This window comes from Castor canadensis, chromosome 4 (genome assembly GCF_047511655.1).
Source record: "Castor canadensis chromosome 4, mCasCan1.hap1v2, whole genome shotgun sequence".
NCBI classification, from domain to species: domain Eukaryota; kingdom Metazoa; phylum Chordata; class Mammalia; order Rodentia; family Castoridae; genus Castor; species Castor canadensis.
The window spans coordinates 118,222,878-118,240,472 of NC_133389.1; positions in this window are offsets into that span (position 1 = coordinate 118,222,878).

Sequence of the window (17,595 nt, forward strand, 5' to 3'; positions counted from 1 at the left end):
ATTCATTTGTTTATTTACTTATTGAGACAGGGGCTTGCGTGTAGCTGAGGCTGGCCTTGAACTTGCCTCTTAAGGGTCAGGATTACTGGTATAAACACAATGCCTAGCTTAGAATTGTCTTTTTAAGTACATTTGTTTGGACTTGTTCAACTATCTTCCTTTAATCAGAGAACAGGGTATGTTAAAGGCTCTTGGCTACTACTCTTGATTTCAGTCTATCTGTTGGAGAAAGATTTTGTGAGTTGTTAACCACTATGTGATGAGCAAATGCTGTATGTGGAACATGTTGAAAGATAATGGGGAGGAAATTTCACTGATTGCTGCTGTTAGTGGTGTTTTGAAGGTCAGCTACTGTGAAACAGTTGAACCAATATAAAACTTACTCACTTTCTATATTTCATATCTTTACAAGTAACACCTGTGCAGCAGTTGTGGTGTACAAGTGCTTTAGATGACCATATTATAATGTTTATAATATTATTGTGAAAAGTTAATATTCCCATTTTATAGATAACAAAACTAAGGTTCATAAGTTTAAATAACTTTCCAGAGATCATTTATGCAGCAAGTAGCATGATGCAATAGAGTCAAATTCCTTTTGCTTCAAAAACCCCAACCTTTTTTCAGTATTGCCTTCCTAATAAAATATTCAGATATCCATTTTCCATTTAGATTATTTCATTTTATCTATCACATAAAAATAGCAACATAATTCCCATATTGTTGAAACAGATTAAATGTCTTTATAAAAGCCTTTGTTTTTTGCATTTCACTACTCCATTATTCACGTCTTTCCCCCAAGCCTGGTAAGGGAAGCTGGGGATATGAGGGAGAGGGCTTGGTAGTTCCATTTCACACTTTGTTTGCATTGTCTTTGGCGTACAGGTTCAGGCAAAGGAGATACAACCATAAATCCCCCCATTTGACCACTTGTCCAAAGGGAAGACGAAAAGGTTTAGTGAGAAAAGTTTGACATTTTATCCCAAAACAAATATTAGAGATTATCTGTGGAATTAAATTATCCATATGTACACAGACTACGGAATTAACTCCATCTGAAATGGTGGATTATTACAGAAATTGAAACTAAGCTCTTAAAGCACTCCTTTTACTTTGTTCCCTGTATTTTTTTACAATGAGCTTTTAGATTATTTTGGCTATTTTGATGGCTGCTATTCAGTATGTATTTGTGCACTGCTCTAGGTGGCTTGAACAATTTTTAAAAAACTATTCCCCTGATAGCCCTAGAAGCAGACAAGTGCTACTTGAAGGGGAAAAGGAGATTTCTATTAGGTTTGAGAGTCACAAGTGAACAGAAGAAATTCGAGAAGTATAAAATACTCCATGGACTGCAAATCCAAAATCAAAACATGACTAACAAGGTTTTGACAAAATAAAATTCCCAGTGGTTTGTCTTGTACCTTTTTATAGCTGGTACTTTTAGAGAGTTATTCTTTTCCATGCATATGTATATATATGCATATGTCTATGACATATATGTCATATATAACAGACACACAATTTTTATTTTACAATTTTCCAAATGACCAAAGATCTGAGTAGGAATCAGGAAAAACAAGCCAAATAAAAATAAATATGATGCTGCTCTTATCAGGCAAAGGAAATATTTTAGTGACAGAAGTACAGTAGAGCTAAGGGATATTTAAGGCAGTAAGACTATCTTCCCTTTTAGCTTGTAATTTGTGATAAGTACTTTTTAGTATATTGCTATCAAATGTGATCAATTCATCTCCTCTTGATGATCGGGTTTGTTAATATGGTCTCAAAAGCAGTAAAAACCTTAGAATGAGGAGAGTAAGTAAAGGAGCCACTAAAAGAATTACTCTGTACGCTTGCCCCTGGATTTTTTACACATCAGTAATGGCGCACTGGGAACAGAAGCATGTTCAATCTATTACCTAGGAAATTTTATATTTTTAAATGTCACAGAAACTAAAAATAAACTACCTTCACTTTTACTTAAACTATGTCTTAGTTTTCCAGTGCACAACATTTTAAACAGTCATACAAGGTTTTGTTTTGTAGTTTGAGCTAATTAAATGATCTACAGAGATGGTATTTCCCATGTCTGTTTTTATTTCTATAGAACAGGATGCTCAATGGCAGGTAGCAGAACTTTCTGGCTTCCCATCAAGGCAGGGAAGAAGGATGTATCTTCTGCCATCTCTCACCAGCACCTTGAGCCTATTCAAGTGCAGGGGGCTGAGACATATTGCACTGTGTACTTATTGTGAAATTGGGGCATAAAATTAATATGCAAATATGTGGCTAAGAATAATGGTGGCATATTGTGGCTGATAACTAATAAGTGTCATGCCTACACTGATATGTAACTGTCTAGATTAGGTATTTCTGATTATAGCTATGTGGGAATCTAAGACTTATGGGAGACTCGGTGATATGAATCAGTTTTTCATCTATTCTTTTTATAACAGATATCTTGTTGAGTCCAGCAGTGATTGTTGCACTAAGATATGAGCCTCTGCTGGGGTAAATTATGAGACCATTTTATAACTTTAGTTTGCATTATAAGCACTTAGTCTTATTAAAACACAAACAGTGTTGGACCCAACTCCCAAGATTTTTCTTTTATTCAATATTTCTGGTGTATAGTCCAAAACTTTCCTTTTTGAACAAATTTTCAGGTGAAGCAGATGCTGCTGGTCTAGGGACAATACCTCAAGATCATGCTCTAAGACACTGCCCACATGTAGCTTAAATAATTACACCTTTAACTGGTAATAGGTTATGGCTAGAAAACAGACAAGTCTCAACATGTTACATGCTATTTGAACAACTGCATGAGATGATTTTTGAAGCATTAACTAACAACATTCTATATGTTATCCAAGAGATATTTAAACTACTAAAAAGGTCATTTCAAGGGTCAAATTTTTTATTTAGGAATTGCTCAATGCTGATTGGTTACAAAATAAAACCCTCTTGACAAGGGTAGAAGGATCTTTGAAATCTGTTATAGAATCTTATTCATAACCATTCTAGGTCTTATGGAAGAAGTTTGTACCAAAATTTACAAAACAATTTAAAAAGTAATAGTTTCAGAAATGATTTCAATCTGATGATCCTCTTAGGGGAGACTTGATTTTGTAAGAGTCAAAAATCCTGAGACTCTAAATTAAATTACTTTGGCTTTTAAGGCATCTGTGACAGTTCTAAACACTGCTCTGAGAGCCCAGCTGAAAGGATATTACTCTTAGAGACTTAATTCATTCCCATGAGTAGCCAATGTAGGGGCGGGGGAGCTTCCCTGGCCTATTTACATAGTGCAATATGCACACTAAGTGAATGTGCTGGTAAAGATCTCAGTCTCACATTTCATACAGAAATCTTAATCTGTCTCACATTGGGTTCTTTCCAATTTGGTTGTAGTGGTTATGTGAATTCTACATTACTTTGTTTATATATCTTTGTGGTATGTGAATGTTCAAGGGGATATGTGAGAAATATAATTATTATTGTAGTTTAAAAATAGTAAAAAGTAGTTATATAAACAAGTTTTAAAATGTAGTACAGCAAAATTATTCAATCTATGCTATTTGGAATATTCTAGGAGAACCAGAATGGTTTTCTCCCATACATGTGAAAATAAAACCAAATATGCATTTTCATTGTTATTTAGCATATAAAATATTTATACTATGCAGATTTTCATGTTCAAATATTTCTTTTTAAATTAACTTAATAAAATATTTGCTTTTTTTTTTCTTTAAAGCTCCTGAATGCCTCTAATAAAATGATGCAATTGCTAGAGGTCATTTAGCCAAAGATGAAGAAAACAAAAATAATTGTTGAGAGAAAAATGGAGGATTTTTGTATACACTTTCAATTTTAGTCTGACAAGAAATTGGTAGTTAGCAGAAAATGCTAACAAAAAAATGAACACTGTTTATAGTATTGTGCACAGAAAATATAATATGAAATAATTTTCCAGCTTATTTATTTTATTTCCAGAGAACATTATTCATAGAGACTATAATTCAAGGAATTTGAACATAAAAATTAAGACATTCTTTATTGATTTAATGATAGAAATTTGATTCCACAAGAAAAAAATGGCAACTGTTCAATCCTTATTCACATTAAAGGTAGTTTGAATTCCTGCTTTTTCAAAATGTCATGTTAATAATTACTTAATTTACGAGACAATTTAAATTCTTAATGGGACATTAGATTTCCAATTCCTTAGGAATATACTCTATATATCAATCAGATCTTATTATTGTGGTACACATTTATCAAGTGTTTGAGAAATCTGTGTTAATATTTTGGCTGTTTTGATGGCTACTGCCAAAGTCAGTGTTTCATTCTCAACTAACTGCCTGATTTCTAAGATGTACTTTCATCATGTATAAAATGAAAGGAAGAGAACAAATGATTTCTAAAGTTCTCTCCCTCTAAAATCTATTACATATAATAATCAAATGCTGAATAGGCTTACTAGACCTTGCACAAAAAATATTACAGGATGCAGATAGTGTACATTGCAATATGCTTTCTATGACATGACATCCTCTCATTCTGCTTCTTCAAGTCTATACCCTACTACCTCCAATCTTCTAGCTCATCCAGACCTCCAGTCTCAGCTCCAAACCTCCATGCTTTTTTCTGTGCTCAGCCCACAACTCTTGGAAAATTATTTCAATTCCCACTCTCTCAAAGTTCCCCTCAACACCTTAGATCTGGATCCATATAGCCATTCATGTTTGGGCTCAGGTATCCTGATGGTGGGAGCTGTTGGAGAAGAGTTACATTGACTAGTATGAGACTGTACTGTAGTGTATTACAAGGACCTACAGAGAAGCCTACAATACCGGAGAACTTTCTGAATGCTCCATTTCATCTCACACAGTGGCTATGCCAACCTCTGTCACACTAAGCAATTTTTCTCCTGCATAGCAGGTGATCTAGCCTTCTCATTGACAGATAAATCCAAAATGGACTTGCTCAACTTTCAATTCTTCCACTAATAAATCCTGTTTGTTTTTCTACTGTCCCAGAGGAAAAAAAGAATTTTGTCCCACATTCACCAAGTTTTCTGACTTGAAATCTTTCATGAAATCTAAATGAGTCTATTTCTTAAAGAACTGTGAAACTATCCAGCCAACTTCCCTCTCTGCTTACAGAATGCTAATGAACCATATGTCTGCCCTTGACTATTTTCACTGGCTTAACTTTTTCCTCAATGCTACTCATATTCCCTAATAAAAGTAGTTTTCAAATCACTGCACAGTAATATGCTGGTTACAACATTCTGACTCTCCAGCTTAAAATCTTTTAATGAACCTCATTGTGTGCAGAATAAACTTTGCAGTAGTACAGATGTCATCCTCAAGAGCATGGCTTCCCTTACCTTTTATTCTAAATGTTATATACCTAAAGACTTGCTCTCACATACTTTCTGAGGATAAATGAAACATTTGCTTCACCCTAATTCCTCTCCTTTGAATTATCTTCATAGATATTTTTTACTTACAGATTTAACTGAAGAGTGCCTCCTAGAATGTTCAATCCTTCCATCCTCCCTAGGATCATATGCAAAGCCTATAGTCATTCTCAGGAAAAGAATCTGGTCTATTTTATCTTTATATCTATATCACATAGAGCCCTTGGCCCTTGGCCTCACAGAATTTGTGCAGACTGACTGAATGAATGCTATTTTATACATAACTATTTAAAAATTTTTTCAACTGGTAGTAGTAGCTAGTGTGAATGAAAGAACAAATAGGTCATGCTAACTTATGACACAGGATGTTGAATAAATCATCACAGATTCAGAATCATACTTTTATCTTAAAAGTAAGCATCTGGTATAAGTTTCCTCATATGTAAAATGAGGATTATTGATGACGTACATACTAACTGTTCAAATGGAAAGATGTAAGTGAAAGCACAATTACAAATGTCACTTATATAGGATTAGAAGTTTATTTCATTCCCTTCCTCCTTATTTATTTTGTATGATTGATGCCTGACACAGCAACAATTAATTTATTGACATTAAACTACTTGATCTTTATTTAATAAAATCTGACTGAGGTTTTCAAAGCATTTTTTGTTTCAAGAGTAGGCTTTTGAGGTAGAGTTCACATTTACATAACTATGTATTGTATCTTTCTCACATACACATTACCAAGCACATATCTCTGTTCACATTCTCCCCCAATACACACTGAGGTGTAGAAGGATCTTATTAGACAATTATCATTACCATAAAACACATTTACATCTTAATCTACATTATAAATGTATGCTCATGTTTATAAAATTAAGATCCTTTCAAATAACCAACTTTGCTTCTATAAAGAGTAAAAGAAAGTATGCATCCTAAATATATTAATAAATTGTGAGAATTTGAGACTTCAAATATAAATGTATAAAGTAAGCCCTTGTAACTCATTGGCATGTGTGCTTAGTGTCTAATGAGCAAATAAGCAATGTTTTCAGTCTTGTGAAATTTATAATGTAGTTGGGAAAGCAAACTTGCAAAAATTTAAATACTATAGTCCAACTACTACGGATTTTCCCATACATAATGTTTAAATTGGATTCGGGATGCCTAATTTGTTTTTCAGGCTTATCTTTCCTCAGTAACTTTGAAAATTTAGAAATGCTCATGTATGTCTAGGAGTGGGCACTTAATGTGGCCATTGATGACTTTGCAAGGTTTACCATGCTTCCAGCTACACTGAGACTGGATTTTAGCTCCTGAGTGTTTTCACCTTGTCTTGATTCCATCTGTGATGCTCCAAGACAGTGAGATAAGATAGACTCACTCTTAGCAGCAATAGTCTTTTATACTTAATTATATTTTGGAGTTAATTCAAAGGGAGAAGGAATCTCAGCAAAGTTGCCCCTATCTGACAGGTTATAGTGAGAAGGCACTACCTCTGGTCAAACTTCAATGATCGTATCTACATTGTAGGAGACACTGAGATGCCTATCCAAATTCCTCTTCACAGAAGGACTTACTGATCAGCTTTAAAGGGTTGGTTCACCAAACAGCCTCCAGCTCCCTTTAGGGTCAGTTTCAGTTCGCAAAGAACCTCCACACCTGAGGTGGCACCCTTTCCAGAGCAGCCTGTGATGCAAGACTACATAGATAGACAGTTTTCATCCCAGAGGCCTGTGTTGGATTGGCCACAGTCTTGTCTAGCCTGCACTGTAGTTAAGCTGCTTTCAGTACCCAATCCTGCCTCCTCCTTCCTCTTCTTTTTAGTATGTGTTGATCCCCAATAAATACATTGGATGTCAAAATCTGTTTCATTTCTGTTTCCAAAGAACCCCACTTGCAATAGAGATTCTGTCCTAAAGTACTGATGCATGCTCCCTGTGACACCAAGTCCACCATTGATTCCATTGCCAGCATCATTTGGGCATGGAGCCACCCCTAAATCCCCCAGGAAATAAAGCTTTGCAGGAGAAAAATCTTCTAGTGTTCAGAATTGTGTTTGACACTTCCATTGCTCAAAGCTCTCCTTCTACATCCCTGGAGAATAATTCTGTTAATGTGCTCAAGCTATGGGAAACAAAAGTAACAAATACAGTTTTCTGCAAGCAGTTCCTGCTTTCTACCTTGCTTTCAACTTCACCTGTTCAAGAAAACCCAAGTCTGTCTAACAGCTTAGAAAGATTTTTCTTGGAAGAAAAGAAAATATAGTGAGAACAAAACATATTGATATCTTAATAAATTATGTTAGGGTTTGAAGTAGGGGAATATCAGTACACAACAATGCTTTAGAAAGAGAACTATGATGAGAGAATAGAGAATGGAGTGGGGCCTGGATGGGTAGAAAGTGAGTGGAGACTAATAAATATGGAGCTCATGCATTAGGCTAGAGCTGAGAGAAGTCTCAACTACAGAAGAAGCTATGGAGATGGAAATGCAGAGAAAGAAGCTGGTTATGAAGGTCATTCAGAGCTCAGTGTGACTGGTTTTAGAGCTTGGAAAAGAGGAGGGAGTCAAGAATGACTAAAGAGTCTATTTCCAACTAATGAAAAGATGATGATGCCATCAACAGAAATAGGGCACAGAAAATAGGGCCATTTTAAGAAGAGAATGAGTTTAGTGGGGAAAGGATAGTTATATTTGGCTGTGGGAAAACAATTGGATGGACAGAAGCTAAAGTTAGTTTCAGGATTATCCTATGAGCATTTCTTTCTCCCTTCCTTCCTTCCTTCCTTCCTTTTCTTTCTTTCCTTTTGTTTTTTCTTTTCATTTTCATCTTTTTTCTTTTGCAGTGATAGGGTCAAGTCCACGGGCAAGCACTCTACCACTGAGCTGTACCCCAATCTTAGACTTGCTTTCTTTAAAAAACTTTCTTCAAGTGCCAGTGGAGTTATGTGGGAAGGGAGGATTTTGTAATCAGAAAACTCCTACAGTTGATACATAAAATCTAGTGATGTCCCTTAAATCTACCTTCTCTATAACTTCAACATGTTTACAGAAAGAATTCAAGAAGTGTGATGAGATACTGAAAGAGAAGAAATTAAGCAGATAGCACATCTGAAAAGAAAACAAGTAAATATTGAGACATTTCTATAGTTTGGATGTTTAATGTTCTCCAAAGGCCTATGTGTTAAAGGCTGGCTCCTAGGTGATACTGCTAGAATGTAGTGGAACATAAGAGGTGTGGCCTAGCAGGAGGTCTTCAGCTCATTGCAGGTGTACCTTTGAAGGGGAGAGTAGGATCCCAGGCCCAAATCACTGTTTTTTCCTCCATTGGTCAAAATTACCTGAGTTGTTCTGCTCTGTTACACACTGTTGTCATGATACCTGCTTTTCATGGAATGGACACTCCAAACTGTGAACTAAAATGAACGTTTCTCTTCATGAGTTAATTATCTGAGTTATTTCATTATGGTGACACAAAGCTGACTACCAGAGATAAGTAGAAGACTGAGAACTGAAAATTTTAGCTCTTAGACAAAAATAGAGAAGGACAAATGCAATAAATGTCCAAATAAAGATTAGAGACATTATTTCCTATCTCATTGTCTTCTCTCAGTGAAGAGAGAACTGATGAATATTCTATTTCATCATCATTTGGGATGAGATTAAACTAGAAGTGTGAGGTTCTGCAATCCTTTGACTTTATTACATTAACAAAAGGAGAAAGCTTTTGACCCCAAATGAAAAATTTCTTTCCTGTCATTTAAATATTAGCCATTAAATATCTACTTCCTGGAATCTGAAATAAAAACTCCAAATCTTTTGGAAATAATCTGTGAAACACAATTTTCATTCATAATATGTCTTCTTACTAAGACACCATAGATACTTACATAAAAATTCACACATTTTCGAGCTGAAATACTTAATGTCTTACAGATTTTATAATCAAAAGATTATTTTAAATAAAAATGATCACAAAATTTAGGGCCAAAAATTACAGCATTTAAAACTAAGATTAATTGAACACTCATATGTCAGTTGATCGGCTTTTCCTTATGGCCTTCTCTGTCTCATGCCAGTCTTTGAGGGAGAAATAATTAATGTCCATATTTTACAGATGAGAAAAATGAAGCCAAGAGATTTGAATCTCTCAAAGTCACATGATTTATAAATGTGGAAGATAAGACATAAAGATAAAACTGTCTGCATTCAAAACTTTCTTTTGCATGTGGTTCTGGGGCTGAAACCCAGGGCCTCAAGCATAGGCAGAAAGTGTTTACCCCAGTGCCTGATTTCAAACCTTTTTATCATGACCATGTATTATACTACCTTGTTTTCATGTATTCATATTTAAGGTATCATAGTATATGATACCTTATGATATATGATACCTTAAATATGAATACATGAAAACAAGGTTGAAAACAAGGTAGTATATACCTTAAATATGGACATGTGCAGATTGAAACACACATATATATACTAAAAAGTCCTCAATACACTATGAGGTAAAGACATTATGTGTCATGATTGTTGCTAATCAATGTAAGAGAAGACAACACTTTAAGAAATTTTCATATTTTATGGCTCCCAACATGCAGAGGGTTTTGGTAAAACACTACCTTTAAAAAAAATGTGATTGATTATGTAGGATAACAAGATTTAGTTCAGTTCTAAAATGTGTCAATTAAAGAGTGGTGCAAAGTATAGTGGCTACTTTTTTAGAAACTATCAAAAGGCAGCTGTTTTGATTATATTTTTTTAATTTAGCAAGTCTTTTGATTTTTATTTTATTGGATTTTGATTTAAACTTGTTTGCCATATTGCTCTTGTTTTTAGTTCACTTCAAATGTAATTTTTCAATGAGAACACAGTTTAGCATATCTAGTGTTAGATAAAATAACGACTGAAATAACAGTACTCATTGTTTACAGGGAACTTTGAGGTTTTATTGAATTGGTTTTTAAACTATTTTTACTTCTTGATATTTAAATTATTACTTGATTTAAAAAATGTTAATCAATACATATAATTATACATATTTATGGATATAGTATGATAATTTAATACATGTATACAATGTATAATGATAAAATCAGGATAATTAACATTTCCATTTCATTAAACAATTAAAATTTAATAAAAAGCAATTCTTAACAGATTGAATCCCATGATGAAGCTATGCTGCCTATGTCATTTTTATACAGTTTTGGAAAATAGAAAAATATATTAACTAACAGCCTTAAAATTTACAATATTCTACTTAATGCACTCAAATTATTAAAGCTTAGATCATTTAATACAAAGTTGCGGCAACATACTTGTGAAAATTTTCAAAAGTTCCTCTGTGACTTTGGAAACTGACGTTTTCTGGCTGTTCTTATGTGAGTATAATATAATAAAGACAGAGAACATACTTTTGAGGGGGACATTGTGTTAATTACAGTCATATCATGCTATGAATTTTTTTTTAAACAGGCTGAATTAGTTCCACATCAGTTGACAAAGTAAGTGGATGGGGTTCTATGCTCCATTCCATGCAGTTATTCAGGGATCCAGTTGATGAAGACTTTCATTTTCGCAAAGCAGCAAGACACCCAGCCGGTAGAAGTAGGGAAAAGCCTTCTTTTTTTGAACAGTTTTTTTTTTTCATTTAATACACCCTACCATTCCCTATCATTGTAACCCTGCCAGGTTTTCATTTTTTGAATGTGCTTATCAGAGCAATGACTCCCTTGTGTGACACTGAGTCTTTATGTCTCTTCTTGAAATTTTTTTTATTGTTGTTTTGTGGGTGCATTGTCACATTTATCAAAGTTCTTATCATATATCAGATATATCATAGTTAAATTCATCCCCTGCATCATTCTCCTTTATCCTCTTTTATCCCCATTCCTGGAATAGTTTCAAACAGGTATCATTTTTCCATTTACATACATGTGTACACAGCATTTCCTCCATATTAACCCTCCTACACACTTTCCCCACCTCTTCTCCCCTCCTACTGGTATTAAGCCTTCAGATGGGGACTGTTTTGCCCTCTTGTTCTCAAATTTTGTACAAAAAAAAAAAGACATTTTTTGTTTGTTTAAGATAGCTATACAGGAAGTTTCCATGTGACATTTCCATGTATTTATGTATTATAACCCAAATTGGTTCATCTCTATTTTTCTCCTTTCTACTTCAGTTCCAGAAGGGAGGTTTTAATAAGCTGGGAAATTAAGATGTGAACATCACTGTCCCTCATATTTCTTTGACCAGAACTCAGTTACAAGGAAATATCCTACTGTAAGGGAAGCTGGAAAATATAGCTCATGTGTCCAGGAGAAGAGGAAATGAGCACTGGTGTATTTATGGTAATCTCTGCCATGTACAAAGATAGGTTCAAGTCCCATCACTGACACTTACCTGTTTAGTGGGCATATCGCTTAAATTTTCTGAACCCCAGTTTCCTCTTATATAAAATAGTAAAAACAGTAATTTATACTTTGTACTTTTGTTATCAGGATTAACTATGCTTCATCTAAAGTATACTTAGCTCAGTATTTGGCAAAAAGACTGCTCTGTAAATGATAACTATTTTTTTTTCAGAGAAGCTACTCAAGTACATTGTTATTGGTAGTAGGATAGGAGTTACAATCCATAATCAGAAACTACTGTATGAAATCTTTTTTTAAATTTTTATTTATTTTTTGAGACAGGGTCTCACTATGTATGTCCAGTTGGCCTAGAACTCACAATCTTCCTGCCATGGCCACTCACAGGGCTGGAATTAGAGGCATATACCACCACATCCAGTCAGATAAAATCTTAAAGAACAAATTGTAATGCTACACCGTCAGTGCTCTGGCAACCACATATAGTAACTTAAAGGATGTCTACTTTAGCAATATTGGAAATACCTTAAAGGAAAATAAGTACCAGAATAAGGATTTACCAGTAATGACCACCTGTGTTGTGGGGAAAGTAGGGTGGGGTACAATCTGGGGAGTGGGGCTTTACTAGGTTGGGAGCTATTTTTTAATATTTTTACATGGAGGGGGTGTCTCTGCTTGGGCAAGAAGCTGACAATACTCAGAGTGCCATCTTTAAGTCCCTAGAATAAATATGAACTACCATGCCTATGAATCCCTAGATACTTTGTATGCAGTGCTCTCTTTCTCTCAATTTTGTGTATATATACATATAAACTTCTGATATATATATATATATATATATATATATATACCAGAGTTGCATATACACACATTTTGACTTTTCATGGTATTCAAAAGATGCTCACAACCATTTGTAGATCTGTCTGAATGTGATTCAAATAGAATGTATCTGGATTTCCAGACATATACTGATACTGGATGAAGGTGGGGGTTCATTGGGGAATGGAGGTAGGAGAAAAAAATGATAATAGGTAACATTGATAAGTGATTATTGGAAGATGGGATATCTTGGAGAAATATATTCAAATACTTCACATAATCTTGCAACATATTTCCAGGTTACTAATAATATGCCTGATTTTTAGTTCCCAAATAGATGTAACCAACATCATCACTTCCTATTAGTAATAATTTGGGGGGGGGGGAGTTACTTCATTTTTGAATTAGAGCCTCTTTGAAAATTCACACACACACACACACACACACACACACAGTGTAGCTGCAGTTTAAGGATACCAATGCCATTGGCTTCTTTTTCATTTATGTTTTAGAATTAAACATTGCACAGTACAACAGCAACCATAACAACATCTAAACAAATGCCACAAGGAAAGGGTGCTTGCCATTTTAAGTGGAATAGAAGCTCTGTGGCTAATGGGACCATGTTGCAACTCTCTTGAGCTATACTCTAGCTAGATATATCCCCATAGAAAGTAGCAATTACCTTCAATCTCCCTGATCTGAAGTAATCCTTGCTACATGCATTCCTCATTGTGAGTGATGAGGCCTACTGTTTGCTGAATCTAAAACCAAATGATCTTTCACAAACAAAATTTAAACTTGAAATAGGATTCCTTGACTCCCAATTCTGAGTCTATTTTTTTCATGTACTTTATACATTCCCAAATCAGGTTCAGACTGGCTACAGATGGTGCTGGTGTATAATGAGAAGGCCTCGGAAGCTGCTCCAGATCCCCAGGGAGGATTCAGTAATGGAACTAACTATGTATTGTCCACCTTATATACTAGATTTGATTTTGGACTATTTGCCGAACTGTGTTTGTTTATTTCTCAGCACTGGAGGGCTTCCATTAGCTCCAGGCTGATTGAACATAGACTATGGAGTTAGAAGGAATAGAACATTTTTTCTCCCTGAATGCTGATGTAATCCCTTTTACTGACAACTGAGTAATGCTTGCATTGGAAAGTGTTCTAGAAATGAGCTGATATTTGCAATCATTAGTGAAAAAATTGTTTTGATCACAGGGAACAAGTGAGCATTATTTTTTGGATGACAATGTTTCAGAAGTTTATGACTAAAACTTGTGTATCCAAGACCCTAAAAGAGAAACTGCAAACATTTTTAAAGTAGAAAATTACCTTGTTTCAGTAAATCAAAAGATTAATATTTAAGACCTCATAAATTTTGCTCACAGACCATAGCCAAATATTATTATCATAACGAAAACAAAAACCTCAACTCAGCAAATTAGTCACCACAGACCTCATGGAAATTGACATTTTAGTTTCTTAACTAATGGAATCATTTGTCATTTTACTGAAGCAGTTCATTATAAAAATAAATTAAAAATAAATGAATTGTAGTCATAGAAAACATGATGAAATTATTAGTAATCACATTTACCGGCATGAAAGTTTTTCACATACTTCTCATCAGCAGATATTATTCAAAATAATTTTGGAAACAAGCATCAATGTTATACCAAGCTTTATTTTTTTAATTAAAGAAAACACATGGAAATAAAAAGAAAGTTGCTAATTAAAAAGGACAAGAAAATGTTCATCCCTTTCAAATATATACAAGTTCACCTGTGCAATTCTAATATCAAAATGAAGAAAATGAGAAATCTATCACTTTAAATAGTAAAAAGAAAATTAGAAAGCAGAGACCAGCTCATGCAGTTTCTAAATAAATGAAAAGGAAATTACATTTCTCTGGGTAAATATTTACTTCCTAAAGAGTGCCAACGAAAGCTACTATTTTAGAAATGGGACATGGTAGTAACTAACTAACTTGCATTTAGTTGATCTAATTGGAAATGTGCTGTTTTTCTTTTAAGCCTTTGCTTTAATTGTAGAATAAGAAATTTTCAATCCGATGTTCTAATTGCATTTGGGATCTGGTATCTTGTTTACATATATATTGATCTGTGAGATGGCCTCATATATATGTGTGTAGACCACATTAAGAAGAACATCGAAGCCTACTGATAAGACATTTTGTATATATATTTTAAAACTAATTTTTATACCTAGCATCTAATTTATGCAGATAAGTGTCATGTCTCTAACTTGATACTTCAATGTGTAAAATTCCAAGTGTAAGAAATATAAAATAATATGTATTTTTAATTTCATAAAATGTAATTTAAATGCTGACATGAGAAAAATTGATTACAAGTTATGTTTAAATCTATACAATGTATATACAGAAATATTTGCTTAAATAACTTGCTATTTTTAAATAACATTTGGCTTAATAAACTGGTACAGTGAGATAAGACTTTTCCTTTGAATTTCCTTGTGCATTTAATCATATATATCAAGTAACAAAGATTGAACTGCTCTTGCTTTTCTTTACAAAACTGAACCATTTGTTATGCCTTTAAAATCAATTCAATTAGAATCAATGTCAATTCTGTTATTATTTTTTGTTTCTCACTAGAAGAAATGTGCTAGACCTATCATACCCAATCATCTGGGATAATATTTGGAGCTAGAATTGTCTGGTTAAAAATTACATTCAAATGTATTTAGAAAAAGATGGTGTAGTGACTGGTAGTAGAAATTCCCTATAAAATCCAATGGACTGAACCTAAAGTGAAGGTGGAGAAAGGAGAACAGGAAGGAGAAGGGAAAGGAGTGGGGAAGGAAATGAGAGAACTGGGAAGGGCAGAGGTGTGAGCTTAAAATTCCAGGATGGTCTAAGAATCTGCAATATAGGAGCAGACAAACTTCTTGGTATTCCTTTCACTTAGAAACAGTTGTAGCTGCTTCTTCTTCATTTGTATTAAGACTCAATAGAATAATGTATACACATGTAAGTAAATGTAAAAACGATAAAATTTAAACAACAGTCTCACTGGAAAACTGCAGCATTCTTAAGGAATCTTAATACCTTCTTAAAGGTTGAAGAGTTAGGTAATAGATTTGGGGCAATGTTCAAGTGCTTAATATTCATACAGTATTCCTATTAGTTGGAAGGAGAATTCTCTCTCTCTCTCTCTCTCTCTCTCTCTCTCTCTCTCTCTCTCTTTCTCTGTCTGTATCTTTCTCTCTCTCTCTCTTTCTCTCTGTCTCTCTTTCTCTCTCTTTTACCTCACAGGCATACATGTGCTTATGCATGTTTTCCTTTACATATGTACCTGATCCTCTACAGGAACAAGGAAGTAGACATAAAAACTTGATATATTTGGTGTGTAAGTAACAATATTTTTCTAAGTTGTTTTTGTTTTTAACAGTCATCTAAGGGAAAACAATTTCAAGAAAGAAAAACATTATACTTTCCTATTTTATTAATCTTAATGTTTATAGATTGAAAAGATCACTGAAATATAAATTGAGAAAACTTTACCACAATGAAAAAAATGAAAGGACTTGAATGTTTTGTGACTATCTCTTTCTGATGACCTTCATAAAGGAAGTAGATTTAAGTATGCTTTGAATCATAACATTTTAGAACTTATTCATGGAACAAGTTGATTCATTTTTTGAGTCAAATAAAGAACTTATATTTAAAAGTATTTTCTGATTACTCTTTTACTCTGTCAGTGGAAAGTGTGTGTGTGTGTGTGTGTGTGTGTAGACACTCATGTGCGAGCATGTGTCCATGTGCACACAAGGCTACTTTGGGGACCTCATGCAGTAAGTTACAATGATGGAGCATGACAGTCAGAATAGCACACACTATTAGCTGGACCTCAACTCTATTACAGTGCTATGTTTGGTGACATAGAATCAAGAGACTCAAGGATACAAGGTCAAAGGTAGCAAAACATTACATTAATCTGTTCTCTTCACAAGATATCAGTGTTTCTCCATGTAAAATACAGCATTTGCTGTTTAATTATGAGAAACAAATGTCCAAAGATAGCATTTAACTAAAAAAATAAGAAAATAGTTGTTTCTTAGCTAAAGATTTGCAGATAATTTTTCCCTAGTTATTACTGATTCTTTCATTTTATGACTTTAACATTTGTTACTGGAATGGCTTGTGATATCATAAATTGACTTGAAGGTACCGTTTTCATTCATTCCTTCTTTACTGATTGCCTACGTACAAATGACACGTAAATATTAATCTAAATGAATAAAATTAACAGATCTCCTTGTGATGTACACTTTATGTTAGGAGCATATAGATTTGTTGATATAATATGCAGAAACTATTTAAAATTGGTGGGAGCCAGAATTTACATTTTTTATAACCAAGAAGCATTGAGAGAACTAAATAATTTAATTGCCTTCACATCAATTCAAAGTAAATTATCAAGTTTCAAGGGAGTAAGTTTTATTGTGGGATTGTCATATCAACTTCACGTTCTTAAAGCAAAAAAGGAAATTGGTAAAATAATTATATATTTAGCCACAATACTTAACAAAGATCCTTTTTACTAAATGTACCTCTGCTTAATATTCCTAACAGTGAAATTGGCTAAGTGATCAAATAGCTCTTAGGTATATCCATAAATGATATAAAGCTACTAGATTAATAAAGTATACTTAGTTATTACTTAGTTTTCTAAATCACCTCTCATAAAATGTACTTTTAAAAGTTTAAATTTTACATGATTATGAGATATAACTTCTTATCCTGCCTACAAAGACTAAGGAAATTTATATCTATATAATGTAATAATAGATGAAGTTCATTTTAAAATGCACTCCTAGAGCTGTGTACTTTCCTGTTGCTGTATTCTCATATTCTCTTTATATACCTCTTGGGTAGCTTGAGGAGAAATAATTCAGAAAGTCTACAGTTTT